Here is a 24,015-nt window from a genome sequence, read left to right as displayed (position 1 = left end):
GAGATAGAGAGATAGAGAGATAGAGAGATAGAGAGATAGAGAGATAGAGAGATAGAGAGATAGAGAGATAGAGAGATAGAGAGATAGAGAGATAGAGAGATAGAGAGATAGAGAGATAGAGAGATAGAGAGATAGAGAGATAGAGAGATAGAGAGATAGAGAGAGAGGAGGGGGGAGGGAGGGAGGCCGAAAGCACAAAACGCCGATTCAGCCACGTTCAAAGGAGAACCAATATGGGTTTCAAGAAAACACAAATCAGAGTCAGCGACGCGAGTCATGAAGAACACGACTGATCGGTGATCATTGATCATCTTAATTTGTAGCGGACATCGGAAAAGTGCCAAACTTAATTTTAAATTACCCGGATATCAACAAAACTGTAGTGTGGTATTTCCCGGATTCACATGTCATACGCGCTGTTCTCAAATTTCATTCACTCCCCAATGGTAACCGCACAAAGGAGGATTCTGTCTACTGTGGATGCTTGAACAGCGGGTCCTTGAATAGTTTCAAAATTCTAAGTGGTCCAGAAAGTCTGTTGCGGGCAATTGTACTACAGACACATATGCTTAGCGCTGAGGACGTCACTATCTCCATGACATGATCGTTTTCAGAGGGATTGGTGGGATACGTCGCTGTTGCTTTCGTTTTCTGGGTGCACATGCCGTTTTGTTCTTATTATGTATTTTAGAATACATTTCACCATTTCAAAGTCGTTGCACAATGCATATAGTGTTGTCATCTCAATATTCATTTTACCAAATTTTTATTATATGGGTTAACTTAAATTAATTTTACCGTAGAAGGCTAGGCTATGATAAAGACACACACACACACATACACAAAATGGATTTACAAATAAGGCAGAGATAGAAATGAGAATCGAAGTAAAAAATAAATCGCCTGTACAGAAAGCCTTTACGCTTCAGCTAATGTTTCCAATGGTATGTATAAACATTGCTCATACGATATTCTAAGGCAATCTCGTTGTAGGCCTATGTAGTCCATCTATAGTCGCCCTAACAGTCCCGTCCATGTCACAACGTTAGTGATAACTTGGAACTTCTATGGGTTAGTACAGTGCTCTTTAACCGGGTGTATCGTACACTCTAGAGAAGTGTTTCTTAACCTGGTCGCCAGCGCCCCCAAGGGGTGATTTAGATTTTGAAGGGGACAGAAACGCTCATGAGGTCGACATGGGGGCGACATGGGGCCGACATGGGGCGACATGGGGGCGCTTGGTCCAAAGGGGCGGTATGGGGGGCGCTGAAGAAAAATGGCGTCACAGTGGAGGGCGCACTCGCGACGTATGATTATATAGTAGAACAATAGTATAGTTCCATATATCCCTGAGTTCTCATTGCAAATTAATATTCGACAAAATCAGTCAAATCTCGGAATTTTTCGTAGCGCTGCGCCCGAAATGTATGCCGACAGTGTTTGCAACAAGCTTCCATAAATGCAGTGGTTTATTACAATTCATATAAAATTAATTCCGCGTTAAAATGCTTCATTCACGCTAGCTCGGATTATTTTCCACTAAATGCTTCGAACTAGGTATCTTAACCCGCACCACCCAGCGTGTCGAAATCGAAGAAAGCGGTACTGTAACACTTTTGACAGTGAGAGCCCTTTGTACAAGATGCTTTGAAGCTTTTTGGTCGAAATGATTAACTAAATATATTTGTATTTGAGAGCTACAAAATTAAATCTTTAGAATATTGCTGCATCGTATCGTAGAAGATGATACTGTTTAGTGTTGTGACCCTCAACCTCACACGAACGTTAAATAATATGGCCTGCTTTGTTTGGAATTCATTAATGTTATAGTTTGTAACTAGGTGCAGTGCTAAATTCAATGTGAGCAAAGATCTCTATCTCTATCTCAGTTGATTCACTAGTCACAGAAAGCAATAAACCAAAATCCAAAACAATTAAAGTCCCCGTATTGCCAGTCGCAGAGGTGGATTCGCAATGTTTACACCGGTCTTAAACCAGATGATATTAGCCTGTACCCGATGGTTGTTATAACAACCTCGATTTGATCCCGAATATAGCACATACAATGATTGTAGCATTAATTAGTGGTGTCGTCCTCGGGCGCGATTCAAGCTATTTCTAATAGAGAAGTCCTAACCCGAAAAGACCGACCGCACCTCGCTCTCATACCTCTTGTTTTACTATCGTCCCTACAATATGGGACCTAGGGCAGACCTAGAAAATTTTCGATAAGAGGCGCTGCAGGAAAAAGGTTGAGAACCACTGTCCTAGATCAGTGGCTCTCAAAATGGGAGGGGGGCGTGAAAGCATCGCAAAGGGGTGCGATGTCACCTGAGAGGAATAAAGTTTATGTACTCTTAATGAGTTTGAATTGGGCTGAAAGTGACGTGAAAGCTCAAATAACGGTAATAATCCTGATCATACCCAAAATGTCATATTGCGTCCTACTTTAAAAAACACTGGTGCTAGTTTGTGACTGATATTGGACCTTGCGCCGATCAGAAGATGTATCTGAATTAGGATTTTCTGGTGAATGCGTGTACTGTAGGTGTTAGCGAATGATTTATGGCCTGTCTGTCTGTCAAGCATTCGTGCAAAGTGATGAGAACAGTGGTTCTCAAGCTGGGGGTGCGAGGCTGCAGTCAACAGAAAATTTTCTCGCGCTCGGAACGATTAACCTTCACCACATGGTTATTGCTCTGTCTATTGTCCGAATTTCATATTTGAGTCATAACCTTCAATTCCATTTAAGCCATATCCTTCAATGCCACCAAACTATCGGTTGGGATTGCTAGCATTCTGATTGCTATCTTTGATATTTTGTGATCTCACGATAAGGGGGGGAGGGGGGGGGGGATTTTTCACTATCATAAAAAGTGGCGTGTCTAAAAAAGTTTGAGAGAACGACTGGATTAGAAAATACAAAGTTATGGAGAAATGAGATATTTGTTTACAATGTCATGTCACATGCCATGTTGTATAATATGCCTTTTCAATCAACCGAACAGGGATTTAAATCGAAGCGGCTAAGAGTCGAAGTAGCCCTTCCGAGTTAGTAGAGTAGGACACATTTTGTACAATTTCAATCAAGAAGCACATTTTATGACAGCCCAAAAGTAATTAATTGAACGATTCTCTTGCCGAAGATCTGCGACCCGAACTGATAGATTGGTCGTTTGTCCCGTTAAGAAGTGCCAAGTTTAATTCAACCAAACCCTGGTCAAGAAATAGAAGGGACTCACCTAAAAAATCGATAAAATATGTATATGCTACGTGTTACCATTGCATATGATCATTTTTGACAAAGGATTGGCGGTTCGCGCGATTTGCTTATATCTCATAATTCTTGTCCTGTGCATAGTCCAGATTTAATATTTGAGACGTCTCTAAGCAGTGATAACCTTCTTTGTCATCAAACTATGCATTGGGATTGCAATCATTCTGGTTGGACTTTTAATTGTTTTTTTTTGATATGGCGATAAGGAAGGCACGAAACTTTTCTTTCTCATCAAGGGGGGCGTGTCCCAAAAAGTTTGAGACCACCATTATAAATCTTGTGATTTGTAGAACAGTGTTCTTTTTTCCAGATCTCAAAATGTGGTAACCTTAGTCAACATGAAAATTTGAGCGTTTGTGTAAGATTTCCTTCTACCGATATTTGTTTGATAGCAGGGGCAGGGGTCGGCGTCCTTTTTTACTCTGCGCATTACTTTAGAAATGCAAATTTTCCCATGGATTGGTGATCAAATACACATATATTTGACATTGAAAATAAATTGCAACACATACAATATAAGACTATATGGGCGTTTTTCAAACTAAGCCTTGAGCTTGCTTTTTTTTTCTCGACGAGACGCTCCCCTCTGAACGAATTATAGGATTTATTGACAGCAGCAATGTATCTTTCACGTACCATTTGTTTGTCTGTTTCGTCTTTGTTACTGCCATTACAGTATATACAGTATGATGACGCAAATAGAGCAAGGTTTATAATGCTTTTTGGGGCAAGATCAGGGTGTTCCAATAAGTTTTTCCGTCAAAACATTGGTAGAGTCGTGGTATTGAGGATAGCTTTCATGCCACCATCATTAGACTACGTTGGATTCAAAAGGATATAGTTATTGAATTCCGGTAAGCGGAGTGTTTGGACGGACAAAGTATACTTTGCCTATACTCCACTGCCACTGTGTCGATTAAAGAGAGCTTGCACTTTTTGAAATGTTTCTCAGTGATCATGATTACAAACATTCACTTAAGTTATAAAAGTAAGCTGTAGAATCACTTTTCGAGAACGAGTAACGAACGCCTTACGGACCGGTACCGGCTAGTGCGGAGCGGATCGACAAATTCTTTGGTCCGACTCCGATCCGGTGTTCCAATTCTCTGGTCCGGCTCCGGCCGTATCAGGAAAAAGTACTGATCCGGCTCCGATCCGGCTACTGCCAACAATTAAAAAGTCCTGCCGGAACTCCGGCCCAACGCAGTAAGCTACTGTGGTTCCGTGAATTTATAAATATGGCTCGTTTATTTTCGCATTGACTTGGCGGTTACTTGCGTGCGGTTGGTTGGTTGGTTGGTTGGTACTTAGTTATTTAGTTACAAACGTCATGCTTATCCATAAAGATTCTGGCCTTATCAAAAAAGTACTGATCCGGCTGCGGCCGTATCAGAAAAATTACTGATCCGGCTCCGATCCGGTCCGGCTAAAATTGAAAAATTCCGGTCGGATATCCAATCCGGCTCCGGTCCATGCTCCGCACTGACCACAGGTTGCCGATCACTGATCTAGAGCAGTGCTCTTCAACCGGGTGTATCGTACACTGTAGAGTGCATCGCAATTTGTAAAGGGTGTATCACTAGTACGGGGTGTGCTGGGGTGTACCTGATCTGCATTACAATGGACCTATGACACGCTATCACAATAAATAGGGAAGTTTATGCTTCAGAACAAGTTGACCGGACGTGCAATATCGTACAATATTCTTATCGACTGTACCAGGGATATCTTGCCGCGCCAATTGTTAGATGTACTATATACCACCAAATAACCTGTTCTCAATGCCCTGAGTCCATTCCAAACCAAAAACAACTGTATTTTTAACATTCAATCTGGCCGACAACCAGCCGCTTGGATGCTTTGGAGTGACAGCTGCTCGCGGTACTCAACCGTTAATCACGTGTTGCGCATCTATCTGTAGTTCGGTTATCTATAGTACGTCTTGATAGTAATGAGTGAATTGCCAGTATTAGGATGTCACATCAGTGTTTTAACGCAGTAGGCCTACACCGGGGTGGTCAACCTGCGGCCGTAGAAAAAAATTTGTGAGGCCGATGACACGTGATTCAATTAGTATGTGTTGTTTTCCGTCGACCTACAAATTAAATTTACGAATTGACTCTCGATTTTTAATGATCTTGGAATTTTCTTCGCGTTATGCGCAATTCAATGCGACTCTATTTTTAGATTTTAGTATAGTAGCGCCCTTTGCAATATGAGTCTGACATGCGGACGCACTGCGGACATGCGGATGGTGGCGAGATAGCGTAGAGACACGTTTCACAGATGCTGGTTCGACTCCAACCGAGGTCAACTTCAGAATTCTCACCTAAGTGTTGAAGGTCTATTCAGGCTCCTCCTCTCCATATGATCCGCGTAAGCGGTGCCTTAAAATGCCTAGAAGTGGGCCGTGCTACAAGTCGGTAAATACGGAATGATAATGAACAATGTCGGCCTGGTGTGAAATGACCGATGTAGTCGAAACACCATTAATATGGAAAAAAAAACATCAACGAAAACAAGATCAACAGGTGCAAACAGCAGAGGAAAATGATGCGCCTTATACAAGGGCGTAGCCAGTAAAATAAATATCCTTATTCATGACTGAATTTTGTCAATAATAAAATATTAGTAATTGCATATCATACAGTTGCCCACGTGATCAAGTTTACCGGTAGAGCTAAGGGATTATTTATGATTATTTATAGATCTACGTGGGTGAGGTCGTTGTTATTAATTTTTCTGTAGCATGTTGTTATTTCGTGACCTCCCAGCTGATATAGGGTTAAAAGATATTTGAATCACACAAATGTATCAGACTAAACAAAAGGAAGAACCTCTTTCGTGACACACACACAGTTCCAAGTTGACATTTCATCACGGGGTGCGGCATTTTCTCAGATTGACCAGACAGGACTAATCGGTGCCGACCATTTAGGCACGTATATGAGCAACTCACAATCGGACATATATATATATCAATTACGCCGTAATGCTTAGTTCTTTATATTCAACTAAATTAATTTTTTCAGGAAGATTGGGTACTCATAACAAAATCAAGTCATGCACGTAGTGCGACATAAAATCGCGCCAAGCGCGAGCTCATCCCAAAATTTGGGGTGCTCCTGGAGGGACCACAAATATTTAGAAGGCCCGCAATTTTTCATCTCGAGGTATTATGTTCATACCACAAGGTACGACAATTCATGACTTTCTGAGGGGGGAGCGTCGAACGGGCTACTTGTAATTACTTGGTTGAAGCATGCTGTTTTTTCGTAACCTCCGTAAATGCTGTCGTCAAAAGATCGCTCACACGTATCACAACCAATTAAAAGAGAAATTTGATCTTTGGTGAGATGCGCACGATTCCCAATTTGCATTTATTCATGGGCGCAATATTTATAACGTCACAATGAAATATAGGCTATCGAATGAAGCTTAATATGTGGTGATACGGTGCGTCTCAACCTGGGCTGCAACGTGTTTTATATTGGGCTGGTATGACCTCAAATCAGTGCGAAGCAGTGCAAAGCAGTTCTTTTAAGTGCTGGTGAGCATTTAACGAAGACTCCATCTCAGTAATCTTATTACTCCGTAAATCCGTCTTCGTTGGGTAACTCGTGGTAAAGTTTTGGTCTTTGGTTTCGTAGTGACGTTTCAAGTTACTAGCTTTGTAATTATTGAGCGAATCGTGGCAGATTAGGCAATGAAGGCAAACTTTTCCTACCATTCTCCTTTTAAAGTTATATTTTCCTGTTCATACTTTCTCTTCTTGCAATTATCGGTCAACGACATTTTCTTGCTTAAACTCTGCACTTATCGCTAAACATCATATTACAAATGGAGGAGCCGTATTCACCATTGTTAGCCGGAAAATTTGTGGCCTGCGCTGCCGTGATGAATTATCAAGTTCAATGTTGAAGACAACGACTTATCATTGATTGATAACCAATGGTCATTCACCATTATTGCCGTCGAAATGTTTATGTGAACTCGATTCGAGTGTTTTATTGCAAAATTCTATCCCTGTATAGCAGTGCACCTCCACTTCTACTTACTTGAGGAAAGAAACAACACAAAAGCAATGCGCACATCGTTTACACGCGATAGAATGCATCAGAATATAATCAGGTTAAATTTATTTAACAAAATGGCGAAACGCATGTGCAGTGCAATCATTTAAGAATGGCAATCAAAAGCTAGCCGCAGTTTGCCCACCCATGCTATATATGAAATGCCAACTTTCAATCTTGTGCTGTTCACGAAAGAAATTTGTTTCTGGTACGTCTGAGCGATTCCAATATCCTCCCACTATACCGACAATCTTGTTGGCACGTCAATAAAAAACAACATGCAACAATGTGACACATTTTAGGCAGCAGTCATGTTCTTCAAAATGGCACCGTATTCGAACTGCACCTGAAAGGATTTTCTAAATATGCACCATAGGACACGTGCAATATCTATGATGTCGAGTTTCATCATCATCGCATGTCATTTCTTCTTAGCCCTTTGCGACACCACAGAGTCGTACGAGTGTAATGGTGCATGATTTGAAACTCTTTTAGCTGCAGCTCGATTATGGTGGCTTTCTGAAGAAAATGGCTTCAATAGTCCAACTTCAATTTGAGACCACTACAATTTTAGAGCGCAGTTCCCCTTCTTCGCTCATAATATGATTATTATCTATTGTCGTGTATTAAAATGAAAATGTAAATGCTGTATTTTACTCAGTCAAGAAATCATGTGCCTTGTTACGCACTGTTGTCCAAGCGACTGCTCAGTGATCTGGTGTGTTTGCGCAGACTCGTGAAAAATCATAGGGAAAATAACCAGTACAATTCTCGCCTCCAGTGGATTTGAGAACAGCATTGTCATACTGGCGCCGCCATGTCTGCTTCTCTCTTATCAATCAACACAAGTGTCCCGCAATCCTTATTGAAGATTTCACTGCGAATTAGCGAGTCATGTTGATTGCCCGCAACTTCGTTTTTGCAATCACATGTGTACGAATTACGAATATCGCCTCGATCAATTAGATTTTCATAAAATGCGTCTCTCGTTTTTGCAAGGCGAGAGAGAAATTGAGGAAGAAAGTTGATACAGTCAGCAACTGCCATAGCTGAAGTGTAGCTGAACAGTGAACAATGAACACTGAACAGCGTAGAATGCGCACGAAATTAGCGACATATAATGACTTTTTTGTTCCTGTCGACTCATTATGCGCATAATTCCATCATTTTTGAAGGGGTTTTCGATCTCCCATATAACATCAGGGCACCATATTGGCCCTACTATACAAAAAAGTACAATGTTGAAAGGTCAAATTAGCGAATATTAGAGTCTATATTTTAAAAGGGGGGGTTTCCGACCCCTAATACACATCCTCGGATACGTCACTGTGTGGAACAGTAGCTGGGCATCCATGGTTTTAGGTGAAGATTTTAACTTGACTTTGTCAATTTACTGACACATCACGGCAATGCCGTCTTTAAATTACTTGTTGATACCGTATGGTCGTGTCTTGATGTCGCCATATAATCCTACCAGAGTAAATATTAATTGGTCTTATGATTCTGTACAAAATGGCGTTGTGAAACTGGAAAACGTGAAATTACCAAGTAAGCGCAAAGAAAGCAATAATAAAACGTTAACGAATTTCGATAAGCTTGTAGGCGAAGTGAACCGCAAATTGCATGATACAATGCGTGGGAATTTACGTGTGGCGATATTATTCTGGAATGTCTCACACTGTATGCAAATGTCGTATGTTTTCGAAGATATTTCTTTGATTGTAATAATAATAGACTGGAATCTGACACTTACTGTATATTATTAGCACTATTTCAAGGAAATGCATTATCGCTATTAGTCATGCCGAAGTTGCGAGTATAGGCTATTTGTTACGAAAGGCGCACTGTGCTTTGAATATGATGTGGTCTCTAATTAAAAGCAAAGGTGTGAAAACATTACACTGGTCAACATATATCTTTAAGCAGACAAAGTAAGAGTGGTTTGGGGGGTTCTGAAGGTCACTGATTCCGAATATGACTCTAGTTTTTTCAAATCAGTTCTGGTTTTGGAGATAACCCAAGGGGCTATTTGTACTAAAATCTCATATTTTTGCTGTATGGGCTGGATAAAAGAACGTCAATCTACAATCATAAATATGATTATCTACCAAAATAATCAATATCTTTGCATTATTTCAATCAGTTTTATGCCAACCAGCTTTTGTAGATTTAAAATAATCAGTTGCAATATAGTAATAACAATTTGTTTTGAAACAAAATTGTTTCTTGTACGATTTTCACTTTCAAGCAATTTGGTGCAGTCTCTCGAAAAGCTACAGCAACAGTCTGCCATAATATGTTCATCTCAACTACCCCAATACCTTCCTTTTGTTGTTTTGCTGTATTAGTGGAATCTTTCCCCTTGTTTTTCACTCTAATCGCCAAGATGATCCGGAAATATATAAAGCTGACTGAACAGAAAGTGAACTTTATTGCTCATGTTTTATCCAAATTTTCCCTACGCAGATACCGATTTTCGGACCAACTGTTTATAGTTGGGTGCTTTGTGATCTTTTAAAAAGTCTTATTTACTACGCCCTAAAAGGAATTCCATTCAGTGAGCTCATTTCTAAATATCATAGTGGAATATTTCATCTGTATTCGAATCTGAGGTCCATCAATGATACCAGCTATAAGCTTCTCGTTTGATTGGGATACTAGGTTAGGGTTACCATATTTTTGTGAAGCAAATTCCGGACACGCATTAGCGCTCACTAGCGGATTTAAAAATTAGGTATAACACATTGTCTGTCAATATGACGTCACACTAGCAAAGCATTGTCCAGTGCCCATCGACTGCATATAGCAGTGGTACGCGAAGGTCTTCCAGGTGGTACGCGAGTAGATTCAGTTTTCTTTTTCGACCGAGGGCAGGTATTAGTACGGGTGGGGTCATGATTTTCAGTTTGGAAACATTCGGTGGAACACATTTTGACCGCCTTTGACGCGCTTATCTTATGTAGGTGGTACGCGAGCACTGCATTAAACCTCGAAATGGTACGTGGGTGAAAAAATGTTGAGAACCACTGGTATACAGGAATTGAGTGGAATATAGGTCATGAATTGGGCCACCTGTCGTGTGAGCTCTGGTGATTGCTACTTGGTAGGATCTACAAAAGATTCTCCACTGGCCGAATGAAATCGTCTGGCGTGCCGTGTCTGGCCTGCCGGAATAGTGTTTGACAGCCCTACTTTACTGTTAGGTCGGTGCAGCTATCTCAGTGGTGGGCAAACTACGGCCCGCGGGCCGCATGCAGCCTGCAACACCGTTTTGTGCGGCCCGCGAAAGCCTCGAGAAACGCTGTAAAAATATTGATAAAATGACTTATAAAATAAAATTACTGTGGGTACTTGATTAAATTTTTTTCTAATATATTTCATATATGTATATATATGATAATGACAAGTTATATTCTTACCATAGTATTTTTTATTTTATTGATTGCGCAATAGCCCGACCTCGCGGCCCATGCATTATGGAAGCTTTCAATTGCTAAACACCACAGAAGGCGAAACTTTGATCACTTAATCCGGACTACGAGTGTGATTTTAGATTTGTAACACGAGCATAAGTATTTTATCTTTAGTGCTGTACTTGAATAAACCGATTCCCGGATGTGTTAGATAGATTTGTTCTTTTTATGTGTGGAAGGAGCCAATTTATATATGTACTATTTATATATTGTATTAGCGTATTTCAAGTTAACGTGGTTATGATGCTGTCAACATTCTGTGTCCTTGCTTTAAACCAAAAGTACAATCAGGAAATCTATGAACAGATCGCTGCTCACAGACACAAATTTGCATCCAGTTCTAAGAATCTGGACAGCCTACTTTCATACCTAATTTTGACAATGAGAACGACCAGCCTATAAATTCTCGTCGATGTTTCTGACGCGTGTACGTTATCATCAAATCAATGCTCGGTTTGTCAAAAATATACAAATACGTATATCTTATATCCATGTTGTCGGTCACTATGCAGCAGTATTTCTTAAACTTTTTAGAACGCGACCCAAATCAGAGTTTTAGTGGCATCTCGCGACCCATACCTCACACATCAAAAATAATGCTGCATTTTTACGGACATGTACAGCATACAGAACGCGTCTAGACAACAGTTGCATGCAATGCAGCTCTATGAAACATGTCACATTTTTACTGCATTTGAACTATTGTCCACACAGATTTCAAGCGCGGGACTATGCGTGCTGACCATGTCAACGATCTGATAGATCAATATCGAAGATTTTTAACAACCGCCGACGGCCATTTTTGGAGAGGATCTTATCCCGTCTGATCATTTGGACACCGCGCTTGGCTGAGTTATATATTGCCCAAAACTTGCCGTCTTCATGTGCACGGAAGGGGTTGGCCACGAAATACCTGTGTCTCATATATTCCCGCACCCACAAGTTTCACACCGCTGCACCAAATCATCCCAACGATTTCCGACGGTGTTTTCCAAGAGAAACCAATGTCGGACAAATCTTAACGGGTATTCAAATCAATTTGTGTAATACAAAGGTCGGCACATTTTCGTTGTCAAGCCATTATGTAGTACCGACTTTTTTATGTGTCTCGCTTATTGAATATAGCACCCAACAACACAACCTTGGAAATGTACAAACTGACGACATTAAATCGCGTCACGCGCAAATAAATTTTGTTAGTGCAGAACCCTCAACAAATTTTGCATATGCATATTAAAAGATTGCCCTGGTGCCGTCGTGACCAAAATGATACCATTCGCGACCCATTTTTTAATCGCGACCCATACTTCAAGAACCCTGCTACATAATAAAATAGCAATATCGAATGTTGGCGTAGTGACCCAATTTTATGTAGTGCGGCCCGCGAATAGATTCAAATGTTGAATGCGGCCCGCTAGCTAAAAAGTTTGCCCACCCCTGGGCTATCTGATTATGTGTTTTAATCAGGTCCGAAACAACCTTTTTCAGTCCCCTTCCGCCCCCAAAAAGAACTGATCTTGGGCCCACCATGGGGTAGTCGATGTAACTTCTCGGGCACTTACTATATGCATTTGGCTGTTAGATTTTATGAATGAATTTTGTCAATAATATTGATTGATTCCGTATGTTAGACTACTATAAAATGCACCAGCAGGCTGCACATCCGATTATTTTCAACATTTTATGGTTGCGACCTCATTTCCAACTTGAAAATGTTCCGTGGCCCAGCTCAAAACTTGATAAGCTGATTACTAAACAAAATCATTTTGCTCAAACTTACGGCCCAGGAAGCTGATTATGTCCAACATCGCCGCGATCCCCAGATAAAGGTAAATGACCCCAAGATTCGGAACCATTGTCTGTGACTGAAGCATCTAATCGGCCTTAACCAACTATATGAATATACCCGCGTTAGCTTATAACTGCGATTACAATCAGAATTATTTCAGTAAATGATGGTTATTTATATTTATTTTGATTGTATTTTTGTCGAGGGTGGTGCCTGGTGCCCATAGTATTATCAATACACGTTGCATTAACTCGCGCTTGGCGCGAAGAAGAATTTTAAATAGCATAAATCTGCTTAAAAATAATATTGTTTATGTTGATTTACGAACCTACTTCAAGCCTTCGAAATTCCGGACATTTAAGCATATTTTAGAAATTCCTCACGGACGCAGAGCTTATAGTGAAATTCCGGACGTATGGCAACCCTATACTAGGTATACCCAATTTTATGCTCCACTTTCAACTTGGAAGAATGCTACTGAATAAAATATAATTCCATTGTGCGAAAGTACAATTTTGAGGCTTGACGAACTGTATTTTGAAAGGTAAAGATCTCGCATCAAGTCATCTTAATATTGAGTGAATAACTGAGGACGACATGAGAATTTTTCATATTCAATTATCGATTTGAGCGTTTTTAGGGGTAGGCGTAACTTCTAAACTAGAGTCAATCTGGCTAAACTAATGGCCATGAGCAACTAGCAATATACTATGTATATTGTATTGTATAATCACCATACCAGGCGAGGTCCGGTAGTATGCTATCGATACCTTGTGGCCTACAAATGCAAATGCATCTGATCTGAAGGGACATAATGTAGATGCAATCACGAATGTTTAACCCACAAGAATGATGTAACGACGTCGATGCTGATTTAGCCTCGTTGCTTTATGTCATAGAAAGCATATTTGTATTGCACCCAGCACGGTACTAGGGACAATATCCATAGGCAACCGAGAATGTATCCTGGGACAGCGACTTCATTCAGGGCTGTGGTAGAGTTGTTGTACAATGGTGAATATGTCCTTGACAATTTTCGATCGTTATTAGAGTTATTAGATCAGAAGGCATATGTACCGTAACGGTTATAGCGTACAACTAACACCAGTCAGTATGGTGATTGTACGCAGGGTCGAACAGTACTTTGTCAACCACCTTTAAAAACAAAACGTTCGTATTGAGCCCCCCCATAGGGTCATAAACCCAACTCCGCCCCCCAGACCCCTCTTCGTTACGGACCTTTTTGTCAATACCTGAAACGCGCGTTTTCCTGTTGTATGGAATTTGTGTTCGTAGGGGCCTATCGCACGAAACGTATTAATATTCACTAATTCAGTAATGAATTTTGTCTATAATATTGTTAATTGCATGTATTGCTATTAATTTTTCATCATCCATCAGTTCACGTGATCAGATTGACTGGTAGAGCTGAGGGAAGTGGTGACTTCAGATAGCAAGTGCAGGTCTATTACGCTCACATGGACAATAGACAACTGGAATAATATATTGACGGTTTCGGCCAACATATGCGGTCTTGATGTGACTTGGAATAGTAATGGTTGGCGCTGAAATGCCTATTTATTTTTTAAATGTGCCGCATTTCTTTCTTGCGGCTCTACATTAAATACAATACTTTGAATACATTAAATCATCGCGCGAGGTGCTAAGCAAATTTTTAGGAAATCTCTCAATAGTCTAATTTATCTTGATTTACAAACTGCCACATAATACGTGTTGGAATGAGCGTCATAGGGATCCAGATGACTCTCTATTACGTCTCGGGAATTCGAAACAATCAATCCGGGTTCTTGCTAAGTTCGACAAGGGGCAATTTGTGCAATTCTCACTGAATATTAACAAATATTGTACATGAATGCGTCTTAGTTAAATGAAAAGCTCAAGGGTCACTATAGAAATTTTGGTTAAAGTTATTGTGACGAGATAGCTTCGAACGGCACAATCACAATCTGATGCTATTGCATTTTGGAAAACTGCCTATAGTCCCTTAAATATCGAACACGCACAAATTTCTAACCACACGATAAAGCTGTGTATGAATTTGGCATTATAAGGTCCGTGTTCACGGCGACCCTTTATTAATTTTATGTTTATACAAACCAGGACTTTTCCAGTGATTGCACCATCCTTATTAATATTGCCATGGCGATGACATGACCCAATTAGACAGTGTCAACATCCTGTTCACGGCATCTTCACTAATACTGCTCCGCAACAAGCATCCCAGTTCAGCGAATCGGTCATCAGAAAGCAACATGTTCAATATAGGTGAATATTTTAGATCCATACTCCTCACACTACTTGCAGTCACATGATTGCAGGAATGTATACGGTGTCCAATATATGGTGTCCAAGTGGCTCTCAACCGCCAGTCCGTGGCAAGATTCCCACCGGTCAGCCAAACATTTTTTAATTTTATATCCTCATTCCAAAGCTGGACGCTTGTGCAATAGTGAAATAAATAAAAATATCAATTTTTAAATTGATTTAGTAGTTTACAACGTATTTTTCTACAAGGTGTCGTTGTGGTCTACTTTGAGAGTTCGCCACAATGCGCCAAGTACGAATATATTTAAAAACTAGTCTGGAACTCGTTTCAGACAAGTTTTATGTGAAGGCTATTGAGACTATGATGCAAACTGCGTTGAATTCCTGCAGTACAATTAGGCGACAATTGACAGTACATTGGAGGCTATAGCAAACAGCAAAGTGACATGTCTTTCAATGGAAACCAAACAATCCCAGTCAAGTTCTGAAACAGGGCTTCGCGAACTTCGTCCTGCAAAAAGCTCAATGGAGCCAAGTATAAATACGTCATATCAGTAAGGAAGCAGCAAATGAACTTTTCAATATTAAAATTGAGTTTCAAACATTTGTCGTAATTCATTTTTGGGTCAATTTCGAAGGTTCAGCGGTCCGTGACATTCGTTTTGAAATTTAACCGGCCCGCCAGGTCAAAAAGGTTGAGAACCATTGGTGTATGCTGTCGGTGTAAATGGGTACAAGACTATATAAGAATAGCTGTGCATATAGAATTCATGATCGGCAAGGCTCCTTGTCGATGATTATGCTTTGATGATGTCATGATAAAATTGCACCTGTCGCCGAGAATCACTCCATTAGGAATTTGTGATGAATATGTGTTTATGATAAGTTGAAAAAAAAGTGTCGTTATCTTAAACCTTTAGGCCATAATGACTCCAAAGGTCGACTGAGAGTCGTGAATGCAGGTTAAAATGATGATTGAACAAACTTTATTTAAATAGTGCTGGCCAAAGTTTGCATGGTTGCATTTGGTGAGTGTATGAATAGATGGATTAATGAGCAGTTGTCGTTGTTGACGATACTTGATCGTTGATATGAAATGCGCTTGTTACAATTTTGCTTGATTCAGAAGCTCAAATAACGTCAAGCCCATATTCATTACGTCCGAATTACAGTACTCCCCGGTTCTATTGCGAAGCGTTCACGTAATTGTGTTTACCAAATCACGCAGAAGCGACATTCCAGCATCTTGAATATAATGATTAATGACCCAAGAACTGGCGGTGGTAATATTCTTAGACCAGACTTCTTCGGAATGCATGCTGTTGTTAATTTTAAAAAATGCGTTCATTTGCAACATCCATCCATTCCTATACCGTACGGAATTTATTTGAGCCTGTATTCTTAGCGTTTACAATAGAACTGAGCGCGTGACGAACTTAACGGCGAGTAGCCACGAATATTACAATTTTACGGACGCCATGCTGATCTGATAAAATTAACGCATAGTGCGAAGGCACAAGAACATTTTATAGACTAACTAGATAGATAATATCAACTTATCCGATTCTGCATTGTTGAGTATTCATTGCATTATGTCGACAGCACATATTTGATTTTTCCACGACGAAAAAACATGTAATTATATAAACTTCGTATATTAGAACATCTTCAAAAATTCTGCCAGCATTGTTCTAATAACTAAATCGTGTTTACCTATCGCATCATACCGACAGCATGCTCGTTCTATTGAAACATGATGCTTACCGCTTTTCCTCAAATTTATGCATTCCACTACCCAGTGGCCACGCCAATCCGTCGGAACTGACATTTTAGTCATCAACATCACAAATCTCTAATCTAATTTTATTGGGCCTCACAAGTTTACGTTAAATTATCGGGGCCATTCATTTTTGATGATTTCGAAAGTTACCTCACGGGCCACTCCAAACCTGGCGAGTCACATGGGGCCCTCGAGCCACGGGTTGGCCACCCCTGCACTTCAAATATGATAATATCTTTATTATGTCTGAAATGTCCCCATAGATCACGTGCTGTGACTATTACTGAGATACAATATAAACTTGTCTTAAGCTTGAAAAATAAGGGACATATCATTGACGTATATAAATATACTGGGTGAACTGCTTGATATGTACTTCTTAAACAGAGCAATTGCTTTTGATTCTGATACTCACCTTTCACATTATATTTAGTAACACTAGGATTGAAGTATACCATTATATCGGATCTCAGGCAACTATATCATTCACAATTACTGACCATATAGTCATGTTGAAGGCGACAAATCTAAGAAGTCGTGCATGGACAGTATACTAAATAATACTGCAGCCTCGAATTTTCGTATCAATGGTAATCATTGCTGAAAAATAACAGTTTGCAGGGTTTGCTGCTCTCTCTTCTGTGGAATCAAACGTCCGAAGCTAACATTGGCCGGCTTATGGTGATGGCGACTGCAGAATGATATCCGACGCAACAATGGGAAAACTTCCAATAGGGCCGATTTGTTTCGATTGGTTTGCGATTCATTGAATTGAATTGTGTGAATACACGTGAAATTGCCCAGAGCGTATTTGCAGACCGACAATAGTCATGGACCATGATGGATTTTGAGTTGCGTTAGGACTTTCTCAGTTTGTTGGATTCAGAAGTCTTGAAATTTGACGGAAGAAGTGGGGAGCCAGAGTCTGAGTGACAGTGTGAATTTTGATTGAATCGCGAGTCAGAGTCAAGGTCGCAAATCGGAAAAAGATGACAGACAAGGGCTTGAATTAGATAGACTTTTTGTGCATTTAATGTGCGAGCCTATTTATTACCTCAGGGTCAAAACGTGTGTATAATTAAATTCACTTACTAGGGATTTTGTATGGAACATCACGCCATTTCAGTGGAGCCAACGAATTGCTGAATATGTCCATATTTTCTTCGAATTATGTAGAGCGGGAAACTGGGCAATTCAAATAATTGCAATGCAGAGATGGTGTGAGCCCCTGCAAGGTTCTGGTTTTTGTAAACACCAACTTTTATTCAAGCTCGCTGAGAGCATGAACTTTAGCACAAGCCTATCACGTATTCCGTGACGTCGTAATACCAATACAAAACCACATTTCTGCAAGCCTTACATGCATATAATACTTGAGAGACAAAGTAGTTTTCTGAAACTCAATGATATTCAAGTGTCATTGCGACATGCAATGACTTGAGGCAAACAATACAGGAAGAAACTTGAGCTTCGTTAACTCTCCTGTACATCCGTGATAATTATTGCCAGAATAGAAGTCCTTGATTAGAAACCCTTCATGCCATTCGTAAGATCGCTCATTGCTTTTCTGATATCACCGTCAACTCGCTAATCATAATCTAAACCAGTGGATCCCAACGTGGGCGATATCGCCCCCCAGGGGGCAATTTGGCGGTCTAGGGGGCGAAAATGACGAAGGGGGCGACAGGGGGGCGAAAATGGACAAAGGGGGCGACGGGGGGCGAAAATAGCGAAGGGGGCGATAGGGGGGCGATGACGCGTTAAAACGGCTGACCTTTTTTTTTTTTTTTTTTAGTCAACCCACGGAAATTTAGTTACAAAAGTGTGTCAAAGTAGACATCGAGCCGAAAATTTGACCTTTTTTTTTTAGTCAACCAGCCGGTGATTACAGTTTGTATTCCCTATTTTCGGTACACAAAATTTGGGAGGCGATGATCGGTGTTGACCTTGAAAAGGGGGCGATGGGTCGAAAAAGGTTAGGAACCACTGATCTAAACGAAACCTTAATCAAAACGCCTCACCCACCGACAGATTACTTCTCGTCGCTTAAGAGTGATCTTATAACTGTAGCCAAAACTATTATTAAAAGGGCATTAGGCCGTCAATATGATATTACTCAAAATAAAGTTGAGAGTGGCATCAGCCACTTTCTTCAGAAAGTCACCATATTCGAACTGCAGATAAAGGATTTGCACGAAAAGTACCATTCCAGTCCATCCCAAGCCATCGAACGCTGTGATGTTGAGGTGACGCGTCATCATCGCCTCGGATATAGTTGCCAGCCCATATCATGAAGGTTCCATGTCTTTACGAACCACGATATTCCCAGACAGATGCAGATTTATCCAAAAAATTGTCTTCGTTGTTTACGCGAATAGGTGTCACTAGTATTCGTGATTTTAATACGGGTATCAATTCCCTCTCAAAATCTGGTTCCGGGCTAATGGAATCGAGATTATCGTTGATTATCAGCATCATTGATCCCGAAAAACATATTCCGAGACACGAATGTCATCAAATATGCAACTATATTTCATTTCATTTCATTCGCATATTTTATCATTTTCTGATATGAAGTTGTAGCATCTGTACATGTACAGTCTATTTCTAGTTATTTCCCAAAAGAACTGACCGATCCTACATCATATAGGATAAAGTAGGATCATCAGGTAATGTACAAGCTGCCCGAGAAACAGTATTCTTTTTAGACCACCCAACTGGCAAATCTTATGCCGCGGCATTTGAAACGGATACGTGTAGGTAAAGTTTCCAGTTCATGTTCTATCGTAGCTCCATTTATAAACACCCGTAATTGCAACAAATTAACCAAATTCACACCAACTTATACATTTGAGTGAGCTGTATATATCGGTCAAGGCCCATTCCCCTTGTGAATATCCGTGATAGGCCTACATAGAAAATTATATGGTTATACCTTCAGGACATGACTACGTTGACTCACCAGAGCTCATAAAATATGCCTAAATAGTGTATTGAAATGTTTCTGAAATTTACTTTGTATAAATCTGGCATTTGACGTACAAGTGACCTGCGAACGAACCTATGTCTTCATAACCAGAATATATATCCTTTATTATAAAAGTTAGCGTTCAACACAGGATAGTAAACAACCAGATGCCATTTATGTAATGGGGGCCACGGAAATTTCGAAGTCAACAAGCTGTTATTTACTTTTCAATCTCCGCCTTTATAATAGAATTTTTAGCATCTGGTGCCAGATAGTGAACATCCCAAATGCCAAGTTTCTGATAGAACACATTAATTTTGATTGCAGGCATTACTGTCTGCGATTCCATCGGTGTTTCCCAAAAAGTCACGTACCGTCCAATCATTGACGCGTGCTCAACTCTGATTGGATGATGTTAAACCGCGACGACGGTTTACGTTTCACTGTTAATCCTCCATTTTAACTAACAAGTCGAGTGTTGGGTGCAAACATAGGTTACGGTAGATACGAAACTGTCCATTAGCAGACGACTCACATTCGGCTTCCTGAACATAATAGGTAAAGTGAGTGCATTCCAGATATATCTTCGTGCACTTTGAATCAGCTATGTCAATTAAACGCTTATTTTACAGATGATGCGACATAGCCGACCGCACTCCAACTTGGCAGTTGATACTGTGACCGAACCTTTTCTTCTTCGGCTGCCTTTCCGTGGAATAGTCTTTCAGCTTTTATTAGATTGTTTGACTCGCACTATCACTGTTCTCAAGCGTAAAATCGAAACTGCGCTCTTCATACACGTTCGTTCCAACTGCAGTAGCGTTCATTCATTCCATTCTTTTATACATGCCTTTATACTTTTGAAATATTTTATTAGCCTTGTGGATAGCGCCTTATAGAGTAGGGATGATATAGTGTTATATTCGGCGCTCCATAAATTAATATTTTATTATTATCATATTACGCTATTCACCCCGACAAAATTGCGACTGGAGCGACGGTTACCGGGCGATTGTGTATAAATCAACTACGCCAGGTCGGATTACTACATTCGGATTGCGGACAAGCACTGTCGTTGGAATTACCAGCGTAACAAAATAGGGTGCTCATCTAGCGTAAAATAAATTGCAGAACCTGTAGTGTGGCTTGCAGTGAAACCTGCAGTATACGGTGTACGGTAACGAAATGTGCCGATTAAGCACTACCGTTCTGGACTTCAAACTATTCTCTTCACCATGAATAATAAATAAACGAACTAACATGTATTACCTCTGCTGTGAAAACAAAAAGACGGTACTAAATGGTTCTGTAGGTTCGAATACATTTAATTCTATCATTTTCAGGTGGCATATTTCCTATACAGTTGTGGCGCAAAAATCATTGCGATACATCACTCATTTTCAGATTTTATAGAAACAATAAAAGCGACGTGGCGCGGAAACTTGTAGGGAAATGAAGATTACCGAGCACAAAGTCCGCAAGTTTTGCTGTAACTAATATGACGCAGACGTCGGATGTATCAAAACCCAATCGATGTAAGAATGTTCATCTGAATTCACTTGACGCAACCACTTTAATGGCAATAAATCATCAATATACATACATTTTTGGTCTGTTCATGACAGCGGTCGGAAGCCTTCGTCTTCGAAGGAGCCATACTTACCCCATATTTGGAATTGTCAATGTCAATCCACTTTTCCGTCAGAGTTATGGATTCGTGACGTCATGGCTACAAAAACTTAAAACATATTTCAATCAACGGAAGAGTTTTAAACATGCTTGGTTCAAGTGGATTTTTGTTTTAATGCAACCCTAATTGTCGGTATATATAATATGTGTGGTGCTTTTTTACGCGAGCCAAAATTGATTGATATGCGAGTCACACGGTATGTCGATCGACGTGTGTCATTTCTATGAAAAGAAAGTTATAAATAGGTCTACTTGCTAAATCTCCAATGCTGCCATGAGAAGATTCCGGAAATAAAAATATACGTTACGCAACTGGTGAGTGCCCTACTACACGAAGCTGCAGTCACGTTCATCGACGTAGCACGGAAATATGCTAGATGCCAGCGTGGAGGCCGTAAAAGTCTGGGAGTGCATTATCGTTAATGCTACATATTTATTGACAAAATAAATCATGCGCTTTCCATCGGCCAGAGGTGAGTTGATACAAATCGAACTGTTGAAAATATCAAGGAACCCGATACCGTTCGCTGTCCGCAATAATTTACAGGGATTTATGGCGATACATGTCACCTACACCATTACGCAATGCCATATTGTATAATAAGGTAGATTTGCTTTCTGTTTACTGCCAGTCTAGACAGTAGCATGAGCTGGTATTTCCGTTCATATGAATAGTATATCTAAAAAAAATGTAGTTTATATGTATATGGAATTAACGCCAATCACTGTCCCGTGCTCAGACTTGTAAAGTATCATTAATTGCATATTTCCGTAAATTCAAATTTGACGGTACTTCGGTGCGGTAGAGAGAACAGGAAAAACAAGTGATGGGTTGACGAAAGGTGAAGTGGCCTATACAGGGAACACGCAACTACAAAAGATAATTGATGTTTGAAGAATATCTCAAGTGTGCGGCAATAAAGCGACACTGATGATTTATTTGATCTGGTTGAAACAGTGTTCTTAAGCTTTTTCGACCGCAACCCACATCTGAGTCTCATTGGCATCTAGCGACCCAAGCCTCACATCGGCCATGTATGACAACGCGAAGGCAGCAGTTGTACGTAACTTAACTGTATGAAACATGTCTGATGCACGCGGTTTCAAAATTAGGTAGCATTGTTTTCCTCTTCGGGTCTCATTCGTTAGGGATGGTGTGAACGTGAGGTTCACGTTCGCGTTCTGTGTGTGAACCTCGGAAATTTAGAGGTTCGCGTTCACAACAGAACCTTGGTAGGTTCTGCACTGTGAACCTTTTTCATATATTACAATTTTCACTTCATTATAACATCTTTGGTTCAAATTTATTGCATTTCAACTGCGGGTCACTCATACACGGCGCTGGCAGCAAAAAAAAATCAACAATAAACGAGCATGCACCTTGGCAATCTCAAAAATTTTACTTGCTTTGTTACAAAAGTTTGCTCGAAATAACTAGCTTTCCGTTTGTGATTACAAGCGGAAAGCTAGATATGACTCTCTGCTGTGAGCATCCCACAACATCACGAGCGAAATACACTACATGTAGTCAGCGAATGATGCTTATTCAACCAATCAATGAGATTGATATCCCACAATCCCACAACATCACGTGCGAAATACACTACATGTAGTCAGCGAATGATGCTTATTCAACCAATCAATGAGATTGATATCGTTTTGTGATGTAAAAAGTCTAGCAGGCGCGATCTTGACTTCATATGTTAATGTATCATTAAAACCAAATCCGTGCGATTGAGGTGTTGGCTACTGCCGTATAACTTGTTAATGGGGTAATATCGGGGGCAAGTATAGAAACCTGTTTTACACTCCGTTCAATATCAATGTAATAATACTCAGACGCCGACTACATTGCACGGTCTGGCCTAGACCGTTAAGGCGTAAGCTTATATTCCCTAGCAAGTCCTCGTCGCAATTGTCGGCAAAGCGACGGAAGATATTGATTTCATGGAATTATTATATCATTTGATTGCCTCAGTTTATACATTTGGCGACATTTAAAACGCCAATATGTACTTCAGCATTGTGGCAATATGTGGCCCGAGTCGTCGCTAGGTATCGTGTACAATTGAACATTAATATAGGGTTGGAATTAGCAATATGACGTCACGTGACGTCATGAGGTTCACGTTCGCGTTCACACAGAACCTTTCAAAAAGGTTCGTGTTCACACGAACCTGAACCTTTCAGAGGTTCACACCATCCCTATCATTCGTAGTGTTGGGATCAAGTCACTACCTTCGAGTCACGAGTCATGTCGAGTCATTGCACATTTTGACTAGAGTCCAGTCAAGTCAATCGATTTTCGAAGGTGACTCGAGTCAAGTCAAGTCAAGTCACGAGTCAAGTCACAATTCAAATCTAATGGAATTTTCGAAGTATTAGTGATGATTTAAAGTCATTGCATTTCGCTCGCTGCGTAAAGAACAGATTAATTTGCCATTTATCTTGAATCAAATAACGAAAATAAAATTGAATACATGCAAAAAGGCGTTGTATCACTCACGCACACGTGAAACTGCTAATAAAATGCATGAGTAACTGTATATCTACATGCTACAGTCTGTTATTATCATCCAAAATTGAGGATCGATTACGAGACCCCGAGAAACAAATTGATATCGTACAATACACTTCCCAGTGCCCAACTGCCCACTCATCTGCACATCCGTGAGGGTAT

General features: G+C 40.3%; 2 long non-coding RNA genes across 2 annotated transcripts in view; both read left to right on the top strand.

Moving 5' to 3' along the window:
- Positions 1 to 17,481, top strand: part of LOC145433826 (uncharacterized) — a 19,053-nt gene extending 1,572 nt beyond the window's left edge. The window contains exon 3 of the long non-coding RNA XR_013913202.1: positions 17,293 to 17,481. This is a non-coding gene — a long non-coding RNA (uncharacterized LOC145433826). The remainder of the gene's footprint in view (positions 1 to 17,292) is intronic.
- Positions 1 to 24,015, top strand: part of LOC145433854 (uncharacterized) — a 155,889-nt gene that overhangs the window by 89,241 nt on the left and 42,633 nt on the right. The window lies entirely within an intron of this gene.

The sequence above is a fragment of the Botryllus schlosseri genome, chromosome 2, assembly GCF_051294905.1.
Source record: "Botryllus schlosseri isolate E-star chromosome 2, Bs_hap1, whole genome shotgun sequence".
Classification (NCBI taxonomy): domain Eukaryota; kingdom Metazoa; phylum Chordata; class Ascidiacea; order Stolidobranchia; family Styelidae; genus Botryllus; species Botryllus schlosseri.
The sequence above is the reverse complement of the archived record's forward strand: the minus strand, read 5'-3'. Positions and strand labels throughout refer to the sequence as shown.